The following is an 11435-nucleotide window of genomic DNA, read 5'->3' on the forward strand; positions in this document are numbered from 1 at the left end:
TAACATGAAATATATACAAGTCCTCAATACCTAGCTAGAACTACATAGGATGAATCAGATGCAACGATGACCAATCAACCTTGACTTATGAATGACTGAGCATTTGACACTAATAGAAAACATGACTTTGGGATCAACAATTTCCCCCTTTGGCATTAGTAGAAAAAACATTTTTTCATGATAAAAAAATTGTTCAATACAAAAGTAAAACACAAGTACTCCCCCTTAAGATATATTACCTACCTTAACTTGGTATATGTTGTATATGTTATTACTCTACACTCGGTAGATACATCCTTCAAAACTTCAAAATTTGCAAAACTCCCCTTGATCATCCTTATTAATTATTGGTATCATCCTAAATCATGATCACTATCTATCCCCCTTGTTTTTGTCATTCATGACTACTAGGGTGGAGGATTCAAACCAAACTTATCCAAAACATAGTTTATGAATTTGAAAACTATTGCTCAATGTACTATCCCAATTAGTCCAGATGGATTCAATGGCATGAATATCTATTTCTAAATTTTGTGCAAAATTCATGATGTTATCAATAAATGATAGACTTGAATCTACCTGGACTAACTCTTTTGCATTCTTCGAATACATTTGCATAACCTCTACATGAGGAATGATCATGGATTGAATTGAAATCAATTTGACACTTATTCTTCTATACTTAGTAGTCAACTCTATAAGCATTTCCTATTAAAAATTAATCTTATATCAATGCATGGCATTGGAACTAACATCCTTAGCTGCTACATTAGCCCTATAGTGTAAATTAGCTTCTAACTTATCCATCCTTTCGTTATTTCCTTTGTGTATGTAGGGCTATCATAGAAATTCATATTTAACCTTATATGTGCATTTTTAGAAACTTCTTCCAAATTAGTCACAAGTTTTGACAGCTCAACATGTCTGAAAACAATCTCTACTGCTACCTTTTCCATCACTCTTTTTGTTAGGATTAAATCATAGACAGAAATAAGAACCACATGCAAATATAACCAATAACAAAAAATAATAGATCACACAAAAATGAACACAGGGCACCAAGATTTAATGTGGTTCACCCAATCCCCAGGCTACATCCACCAAATAGCAAGTCCGGTCTTATTATAATCCAGTGATTACCTGATTACAATCTATAATCCCTTATAGCTCAATACCACTGCAAGAACCAATTTCACATCACATCATTAATAAAAAATACGTAACCCTAAACCCTTTTATACAATTATTTTATGCCTTTTTAGGGTTATAATTAATAATTACATGTTAGCCCAAAATCTCGATAAAATGGAGTATGTACAATACTTTCTTGATCAGTCACGACAATCTAACAATCTCCCACTTGGGGACTAATCAGGCTCCACACTAAACAACAATCTCCCACTTGGAGATTGATCGTGTAGCAATAGCACTACCACATGGGGTTCCCACTGGATCAAACCACCCTAGACTCTATTTTTCTTTTATTCACATTCAGTTTAGAAGACCAACCAAAGCTGAAGAGGAGTTCAGCTTCTCCCTTGTTACAACCTTTGTCAACATATCTACTGGATTGTCATTTTTATGTATCTTCTCCAGCATTAACTATCCATCCTCCAAAACTTACGAAATGAAATGGTACCGCAACTATATGTGTTTGGTCTTAGAATGCAAAGCTGAATTCTTAGCAAAATGAATGGCATTCTGACTATCTATGAACAAATAATTATCCTTTTGAGGATGTCCCAATTCATCCAAGAAGAACTGAAGCCATATCATCTCCTTGGTTGCCTCTGTAGCAACAACATACTCTGCCTTTGTAGTTGATAGAGCATTAATCCTCTGTAACCTAGAAACCTAGCTCATGGCTATCCCACCAATAGTAAAGACATAACCTATAGTACTCCACCTAGTATCAATATCCCCTACCAAATCTGAGCCAACATAGCCCTGTAAATTAGTAGTAGAGCTCCCAAAGTGTAAACACTTATTAGATGTGCCTCTCAAATATTTGAGAATCCATTTGACTACATTCCAATGCTCAATTCCTGGATGACTTATATACCTACTAATGACTCCCACTGCATGTGCAATATCTAGCCTAGTGCATACCATAGCATACATCAAGCTTCCTATAGCTGAAGCATAGGGTACTTTGTACATCTTATCCTCCTCTTCCTGTGTCTTAGGACACATCTCCTTAGTCAATTTCAAATGACCAAGTAAAGGTGTCTTGACAGCTTTAGCATTCTCCATAGAGAAACATTGCAACACCTTCTCAACATAATTAGCCTAAGATAGCGTCAATGTTCTTTTTTTCCTATCTCTTGAAATCTTCATACCAAGGATTTGTTTTGTTACCCCAAATCCTTCATAGAAAATGCATGTGCTAACTGGCATTTTAGCCCCTTAATATGATCCATGTTAGACTTAGCTACAAGCATATCATCAACATATAAATGTAAAATAATGTAGCTATCATCATCCAACCTCTTAAAATAAACACAGTAATCTGAATGACACCTATTATATCCATGCTCATGCATAAAACTATCAAATTTTAGATACCATTGCCGAGGTGCTTGCTTCAAGCCATATAAACTTTTCTTCAATTTGCACACTAAGTTCTCCTTACCTTTCACCTCAAAACCCTATGGCTGAGCCATATATATTTCTTCATCCAAATCACCATGAAAAAAGGTTGGTTTAACATTGAGCTACTCTAAATGAAAATCTTCAGTAGCCACAAGACTTAAAAAAGGACATATAGAAGTCATTTTAACAACAGGAGAAAATATCTCATCAAAATCAATTCCCTTTTTCTGTGCAAATCCTTTTACAACTAACCTAGCTTTAAATCTTTTCTTACCTCGTTCCTGTTCTTTCAACCTATAAACCCACTTATTTTGTAAAGCCTTTTTACTTGCAGGCAACTTGCTTAAATCCCATGTCTTGTTTTTCAACAAAGAGTCCATTTCATCTTTCATTGCAGACTCCCACTGAATCTTAGTATCCACCTGTGTAGCTTCATCATAACTTTCAGGTTCACCAGCATCAGTAAGTAAAATAGAATACAAAGAGGGAGAAAATCTTTGTTGAGGTCTAATTTGCCTTGTTGATCGTCTAACATTCACTAGTGTGTGTGGTATTTTTTTTTGAGGTTGTTGCACATCATGAGGAATGGCTAGAACATCAACTTTTGGAGTATCATCCAACACTACATAATCATCTTCTTTCTTCTCATGTTGCTGCAATAGATATTTATACAACACTTTCTCTGTGAATATGACATCCCTACTTCTTACAATTTTCTGATTTTCAAAATCCCAAAGCCTATAACGAAATTCATTAATGCCATATCCAAAAAATACATATTTCTTTGACTTAGCTTCTAGGTTGGTTCTATTTTCATAATCTATGTGATCAAATGCTTCACAACTGAAGGTTTTGAGAAAATAATAACTCGCCTTCTTATGAGTCAATGCCTCCTCTGGAATACCATAGCCCAAAGGAGTAGAGGGACCTCTATTAATGAAATATATAGTAGTATTGATAGCCTCTACCCACATGTATAAGTGCAACCCATCATGCAACCTCATGCTCCTTGCTCACTCCATCATGTTCATACATTCAGCCACTCCATTTTCCTGTGGAGTCCTTGGAATAGTTTTTTGTCTATGAATACCATTAATGGAGCAATAATTTTCAAATTCATGACTACAATACTCACCACCATTATCAGATCTGAGATATTTTAATTTCTTACCAGTCTCATTTTTAACCAAGCATTTTTATTTCTGAAAAGTTTGAAATACATTAGATTTCTGTGTAAGGAAATAAAACCATACTTTTTGAGTTGTGTCATTAATAAATGTAACATAATAATGAGAGCCACCAAGGGAAGATACCTAAGCTGGTCCCCATACATCTTTATGCAAAAACTCTAATTTATCCTTTTTGTTTTCCTTCCCAGTCTTTGCAAAACTCACTCTCTTTTGTTTTCCATACACACAACTTTCACAAAAATTCATTTTAACACATTTTAGACCTGGTAAAAATTTCTTTGAATGAAGTACTTTCATACCTTTCTCACTTATGTGCCCAAGTCTGTTGTGTCACAGCACTGTATCAAAATCTACAGCAGCTATTTGTCCTCCCTACTCAATTGCAGCAATTGTTCCTGAACATTCATTTTTCTCTGAAACAATCAAAGTAGAAGCAACAATGTGACCTGTATAAAGATATGAGGTGCCTACTTTCACACCTTTTGAAACCTTGTAATTTTTATCATTAAAAGTATCTACACAACCCTCATCACCGAGTTGCCCTGCTAAAATTAAATTCCTACTTAGCCTTGAAACATGTCTTACCTCATGTAGTAGCCAATGATTCCCATTCTGCAACTTAATCTTAACTTTACCCTTTCCAACAATCTGATAGGGTTCATTATCCCCCAAATAAACAAGCCCAAAATCCCCTTGGATATAATCAATGAAATAACCTCTATGAGGTGTAGCATGAAATGAAGCACCATAATCTAATACCCATGAATCATCAACACTTTCCAAGGATAGAAGCAAAGCATCCTCTTCAGATTTGTTACATACCACATTTTCCTCCTTATCTCCATCCGATTTATCTCCTTCATTTTTCTTTCAATTCCAACAATCTTTCTTTTTGTGCCCTGGTTTCCCATAGTACCAGCAATTGTTTGGTCCTCTTGATTGAGACCTCTTCCCCTTTGACTTTCCTCTTGATTTCCTATGATTTCCAAAATTACTTTCTCTCTTAGTCCTTCTGCCCTTTCTTTGTGTATTCAAAGCACTTATACTAGACCCAGGAACAGAATTACTCACAGCCATTACCATGACATTCCAACTTTCAGGCAAAGAACACAAAATCAAGAGAGCCCTAATTTATTCTTTAAAATTGATACCCACAAAAGATAACTGACTAGTAATAGTATTAAACTCATTTAAATGATCTACAACAAATCCACCTTCTACCATTTTCATACTAAATAAATGCTTCATGAGAAATACCTTGTTTGAAGCGAAGGGCTTTTCATATAGTGTCGGTAGGGTTTTCATCAATTCTTCAGTCATCTTTGCTTTCATAATATTAAATGCCACTAATGGTGCTAGGCATAATTGAATTCTTCCAAGTGCCTTTTTTTTCAAAAGATCCCATTCATCATTTGACATAGTTCCCTGATTCTTGACTTTGCCTTCCAACGGCTTCCATAAATCCTTTTGATATAGATAGTCTTCCATTTGCATCTTCCATAACTAGAAGTTCTACCCATTAAACCTATCAAACCTTAGCTTACCCTCATATTCCATTTCTCCCACTCAACTGTGAGACTCCCACTCAACCATGAAACTTTTCTAGAAAGGATAATTGAAAAACAACTAGGCTCTGATAGCACTTGTTAGGATTAAACCATGGACATAAATAAAAACTACATGCAAATATAACCAATAACAGAAAATAATAGATCACACAGAAATGAACACAAGGCACCAAGATTTAATTTGGTTCACCCAATCCCTAGGCTACATCCACCAAACAATAAGTCTAATCTTATTACAATCCAGTGATTATAACCTAATTACAATCTGTAATCCCTTATAGCCCAATACTGTTGCAAGAACCAAGTTCGCATCACATCATTAATAAAAAATACCTAACCCTAAATCCTTTTATACAAGTATTTTATACCCTTTTAGGGTTATAATTAATAATTACATGTCAGCCCAAAATCCTGTTAAAATGGAGTATGTATAGTACTTTCCTGATCAGTCACGACAATCTAACAATCTCCCACTTGGGGACTGAATAGGCTCCACACTAAACAACACTTTTATAAAATTTCCCTTTTTACCATTGCATCATTTTTTAATTTGCATCAATATCTGGGTCAATTATTCTTTCTATAATCTTAATCAATTACCCTATAATTGGAGCACTCTCACCTAAATTATCAATAATAAAAATATTAAATAATTCCTTTATGTTAGGTAAGACCTTTTTTTGTGTCTATTTTTATTGGTGCTCTCATCTCAAGTCCATCTACATTGCCTTCGTAGCAAACAATTCACTATGAAATCTCATTTTCTTTTTAGTCAGGCTATATCTATCCTAGTCGTGTATAACTATATCCTTATCAAGCATAACAAGCTTAAATTGGAATACAATGGGTGAATGGAGTCTCTTATTCTCAATCTTCTTACTTGGAGTGTTGGAGCTCTGCAAGCTTATTTGTAAGCTTTGTGTTTAGAGCTCCAGACTTGATCTCTAAATCTCAACTTTAGCTTCTTTGACCTTCTTAGACTCTCCACTCTGCTCCTTCTCATCAATAGGTTTGAGTTTGATTATCAAACTCTGTTATTCTAATCATTTTTCTCCCTTAATTTGAGGTCCTAAAGCTTGTGACCTTTTCTCTCTAGTAGTATATTTCTCTACTTTATCATTCTAATAATTCACTCTTTATTCTTCCTCAATATTTCCCTTTGTGGTTGTATTAGTCTTTATTGTCTCTTCACTAGCGACCAACCCATTCTTTTTCTCAGTAACAATTACATATTCATCACTGCGATTGTCATCTTTACTCAACACTAAAACAAGGATAGTTGCAAGTTCAACCAACTATGTTGCTACCTGTGTCTCAATCTTAGAAGAATATTTTATCTGCAAAAACATAGGATTAGAATCCAATAGTTGTGTAGGCACTGGCAACTAAAAAACCTTGGCATGAACTTGGCTTTCAATTTTTGATGCTAGCTTGGTCATTACTTTCATAAGAATGGTGTCTTATTGACTGTTAATTTTCATAGTCTTTGTCGTACATTCACTCATTTCCACTAGGTCATTGAAACTATCTCCTAGGTTTCCCTGATCATCAAAATCTTTTGTATTGTAAAGTTCTACTTGATGAACCTCTTTCTTTTATTATTCCTTGTCATCTTCAACATTAAGCATAAGACCAAACAATTTTCTTCATATTGTCTTGCTCTCTTGTACAACTTCTTTAATTTTATTCTTTAAAATCATATATGCACTTGTTTTTCACACCAATGTATTACTTCATTCCTTCATAGCTATAGACATATAATATTTCCCTAAATCGAGCATAACTTGGGCTAATGTAGCCTTTCTCATTCATCTCTTAGTGGTTAGAACATATTTTCAATTGTTACCTAGCTTATTATACAAATCCTCAGAAATTAACTTTCCTAGCTCTATAGGCATATACTTAAAATTCATCATAATATAACTTGCTACCTCTTCCACTTTTTCCTTATCTTCTTTACTCAACTTATCATTTTTAACAAAATGAAAACATGATAACTCTACTATATTTCTAAGACTGTCACATACATCATTCATGTTCTAAAGTTTATTATGTATTATAGCCTTAAATTGACTAAACTCTTCTGACTTGGTCCTTTCTTCTTCTTTTTCTTCTTCATGTTTTTTCACCATGAGGCTTATTCTTAGTTTGTTCAATAACTTACCTAACTTATTCTCTTTAGATATTCCCTTTCTCTTTCTTGTACTTGACACTAGTGTAGGCTTGGTGATTTTTGTAACTCTTTTATTCAATGACTCAGCAATTGCATGACTAGCTACCTTAGATCTTTGTTTAGTGATCCTTCGTGGTGGGATTTTGGGCTTGGTTGCCACCTTCTTCATAATTTTATTCACCTTTGGCTCAACCACAACAATATTTTTTCCTTTGATTTCCTTGACTCCAACAAAAGACGAACTCCTTAACTCTATTTCCATTTCCTTCTTCATCACCACCTTCATCTTCTTCTTCATTGCTAGTGTCTTCTCAATTTCACTCTATTATGTAGGGTTGCTTTATGAAAAGTACCCTCTAAGATTTCCATTATCTTCTTTCTTTTTCTGTCAATCTTAGGAACCCTGGTATGCATCATCATCTTGATTGTAGTTGTCACATAAGTACTAGAAGGTTCTGCATTCATGTCAATCTCCTCATCCAAGAATAATATGATGGCTACTAAAACCTTGTCAATATTTTCCTAATAGTGAAGAGGATAAAATCGTTTTTCTACTTGGTAGTTGACTTCCTTTTATCCTATACTACATCTCCTATTGTGGGGAAAAAAAATTGTACTTAGAGGAATAAAAAAATAATGAGTGAACTAAACTTACATGAATTATTCTTCACTTTCCTTATTTCTCATAAGTTCTCTACCAATTGGATAAGCTATAGCTTAGCCAGATCATAGCTATGGTCCTTCTCCAATTTGTAGTACATGTCAACAACTACAAATAACACACTATTTTGTCATCTTGATTGATAAAAAATGTGTATAATGATTCAAACAATAAACTTGATATATGGGTCATCAATGGTGCTTATCAACATGCCTTTGTTGCTCCCTTTAACCTTTGTGTTGTTTTCAATTACATCCCTTCCTTAACATAGAATGATCTTTACCCTATCAAGAATATGGTATCAAGTGCAATGATGAATAATGGACTTTGTGGTCCTCAACAGTCTATTCTCCAACAAAAATTTTGTGTCATCAATGTGACTTAGCATAATCATGATCCCCTCTATTAGAAAGGCCAAGGTTGTCATTACACCAAAATATGGACCTTTCAATGCCCACTACAACCAATAGTCTTATAGAACCAAAGGAGGCTGTTAATCCATTTGTAAATTCTACAAGAGATTTTCACCCACTACCAACAATCCCCATCCCAACATCACTCATCATGGCCTACAGGATTTAAACTTATTACATGGCTCTCATACCAATTGTTAGAAAGGACAAGAATTTTGTTACACCAAAAGATCAAGCTTTCAATGTCCAAGACAACCAAAAATCTTATAGAACCACATGAGGTGGTTAAGCCATGTTGTAAATCTTATGAGGGACATTGGTCAACTGCCAACACCCTCCACTTTAAAACTATTAGAAAATCTAGGAAAAGATTTAACCCTTTCTTGGCTACTACTTTATGCCTTATCTTTCAACTTTCCATTATCACAAAATTTATCATATGCACTCCTCAACTCAAAATCACTAATCTCTCAATTCTTACACATGTAGCATGACCTAACATCATGAACCATGATCACCCTTGGTAGAATCGCTAACAACACCCCAAAAGAATCTTCTGGCAATATGATATATGTATAGGCCTTGAACTTCGATGGAGGAGATGCTTTATTTCAAACTATCTGAGTATTGTTATCTTTTAATGCCTCCTTACTAGCAGATGTCTTAGATACCATCTTTACACTCTAGGGTTTAATAGAAAGTTTCATAAATAAGGCCAAATACAACTATATAAAACTTACTTATAAAGTTGATGGTGCACATTTAAATCTTCAATAACTTCACACATTCTTGCTCTTCAATCACCTGAATATTGTTGTTGTTCTCATCTTTTAAAATCCTCTTCATCAATCAAATTTGAAAATCCTCTGGAACACTACTCTTTTATATATCTTCATGTAGTATATCTCCCGCAAAGATATGTTCATGAATCTCTCTTAATATCCCTAAAAAAATAGTGATTTTTATGCACTCTTCTCCCCCATACACACTTAGGAGATGGTTTTCATGCACTCTTCTCCTCGATCGACATAAATGTAAAAGACTTTATTATGTCAATTATTTCTCAAAGAATTTAACTAGCTCAAGTTTCCAAAGACACTATTCAATACCAAATGCCAAGAGTCCCTAGTGACTCAACTCACCATAGATACTCCCCCATATGGGAAGCATCAGCATTGAGTCTAGTCTAACAATAGTGCTTTGTACCACTTGACTAATACAATCTTTGAATCCTCTATTATGAAGTTGGCAAGGGTATAACCCCAAGCATGTACCTCAATTACTCAAATGTATCTTTAGGCAAGGGCTTTCTATACATATCTGCAATCTGATCTTTCATACTCACATACTCTAGTCTAATCTCCTTTTCCACTACTTTGTCTCTCAAAACATGATACTTAATGGATATATGCTTAGACTTAGAATGCAATACCGGTTCTCAAAATTCTATCCTAATGTCTTTCAACATCTACATCATCCATATCACTTAATTACAATTATTTTTTGCTATTACATACTCTAATTTAGCTATACTCTATGAGATACAATATCGTTTCTTGCTTAGCCATGAAACCAATCTTCCTCTAAGAAAGAATGCTCCACCACTAGTGCTCTTTTTGTCATCTGTACTGCCTTCCAATCAGCATTAGTATATACACATAGTGTGAAATCACTCGATTTTTCATACCATATTCCATAATCAAGTGTCCCCTTCAAATATTTGAATATCATTTTTACTACTACATAGTGATACTCCTTAGGATCAACTTGAAATCTAGCTACAATCCCAATTACATTTCCCGTATCTAGTTTGGTGTGAGTCAAATATTGTAAACCTCCAATCATGCATATGTAATTTTTTCTACTCAACTATAGGTATCTCATTTTTGCTAGATAACTTGAAACCATCTATTATTGGTGTACCAATATGCTTACAATATTTCAAGAAAAATCTCTTCAACAAGTCTTTCAAATACTTAGCTTGTGAAATGAAAATTCCATCACTATTTTACACAATCTAAAAGCCTAGGAAAAGTTTCGTTTCTCCTATCATACTCATCCTGAACTCATTCTTCATTTCTTTATCAAACTTATCACTTGCTTCATCATTACCTCTGAATATGATGCCATCAACAAATATTTTTATTATCAACAAACCATTCTCTATTTCTTTCAAGTACAAGCTACTATGTATCATACCTTTAGAAAATCCAAGCTTTTCCAAACAGTTGTCGAACCTTGCATACCATGTTCTATGTGCTTGCTTTAGACCACATAGAGATTTCTTCAGTCAGCATACCATATCTTTTTCTTTGTCAAAGGGAAACCTTCAGGCTGCTCAATATATACTTCTTCTTCAAATTCTCCATTCAAGAAGGTTGATTTGACATCCATCTGATACACTTTGAATTTCTTATTCACTGCATAAGCCAAGAACATTCTTACTACTTCCATTCTGGCTCCAAGGGCATATTTCTCTTCACAGTCTATTCCTTCTTGCTATGAATATCCTTTGTAGACAAGTCTGGCCTTGTTTATTACAACTTCAGCTTTTCATTTATCTTGTTTCTAAATACCCATTTGGTTCTAATAGCATTCTTATCTTTAGTCCTTGGAACTAATTCCCATGTTTCATTCTTTACAATTTGATCTAATTGTTCCTTCATTTCTTGAATATAATGACCATCTTTAGAGGCTTCATCTACACTCTTAGGTTCAACTTGAGAAATCAAACATATCTCTCCATTAACTATATTTCTTGTGATCACTCTTTGACTTTATTTGGAGGGTGATTCTTTGTCAAATTTTTGTCTTCTTTGGAGGGTGATTCTTTGTCAG

This window comes from Cupressus sempervirens, chromosome 10 (assembly GCF_028749045.1).
Source record: "Cupressus sempervirens isolate cs-2001-9-10 chromosome 10, ASM2874904v1, whole genome shotgun sequence".
Taxonomy (NCBI): Eukaryota; Viridiplantae; Streptophyta; class Pinopsida; order Cupressales; family Cupressaceae; genus Cupressus; species Cupressus sempervirens.